This window comes from Aotus nancymaae, unplaced genomic scaffold (genome assembly GCF_030222135.1).
Source record: "Aotus nancymaae isolate 86718 unplaced genomic scaffold, 86718_ANA_hifiasm-v0.15.2.pri h1tg000010l, whole genome shotgun sequence".
Taxonomy (NCBI): domain Eukaryota; kingdom Metazoa; phylum Chordata; class Mammalia; order Primates; family Aotidae; genus Aotus; species Aotus nancymaae.
In genome coordinates, this window is record NW_026988421.1 from 11,270,979 (window position 1) to 11,271,887 (window position 909).

Sequence of the window (909 nt, forward strand, 5' to 3'; positions counted from 1 at the left end):
ACAGCAGCCCTGAACCCTTGGACTTAAGCTAACTTCATGCCTTAGCCTTCCTGGTAGCTGGCTAATTTGTTTTTTGTAGAGACAGGGTCTTGATATGTTGCATAGGCTAGTCTCAAACTCCTGGCCTCAAGGAATCCTCCTGCCTCAGACTCCCGAAGTGCTGGGATAAAAGGTGTAAGCCATTGTGCCAGGCCCTCTGGGCACTTTTGGACAATCAGCCTCTTGTTGAAGCCTGAGGCCAGGTGGGCAGACATGCTACCTAAGTAGCACCTTGGCTGTTGGCTGGGGCGGTCCAAAGGGATGCAGCAGGCATATTCCCATTACCTGAGTTCATAGCCCTGAGTCTTCCCAGGTTCCTGTTGCAATCTGAGACTGAAAGGTGACCAAGATAATTCGCTTATGAGCCGGGCTATTGGAGAGGTCACAAAACCCAAAGCAGGCTGGTAAATCCAGCCTGACTGAAACCAGGGACAGACAATCTCCATGTTGCCACTGCTTTCAAAGGTTTAGAAACCACAAAAAAAAGTTTTGAGTTATATTATTACTTTATTTTCTTTTTTTAAAATGTAGCATTAAAGTCAGCCAACATACAGATATTCCTATGGCTCCTGGCACATTTTACTCTCTCTAAAGTTAGGTATTTTAATTATGAGATGAAGAAAATCATCTCATTAAAATGGCAACATTTCTGATAAATGTGTTTCATAATTATGTGATGGGTAATTGACTCCCCATCTAGCCCCAAAAACTCGTTCAGTCCAGAACTACAGAAGACAGCGCACAACCACAGCTAACAGGTGGTGGGTGCCCAAGCAGACAGGGTTCCAAAACAACAAGCAACAGGGTTAAACTTCTGAAACAAGCAACTTCTGCATTTGTACAGAGTAAGCATATAGAAGAAAAGCATCA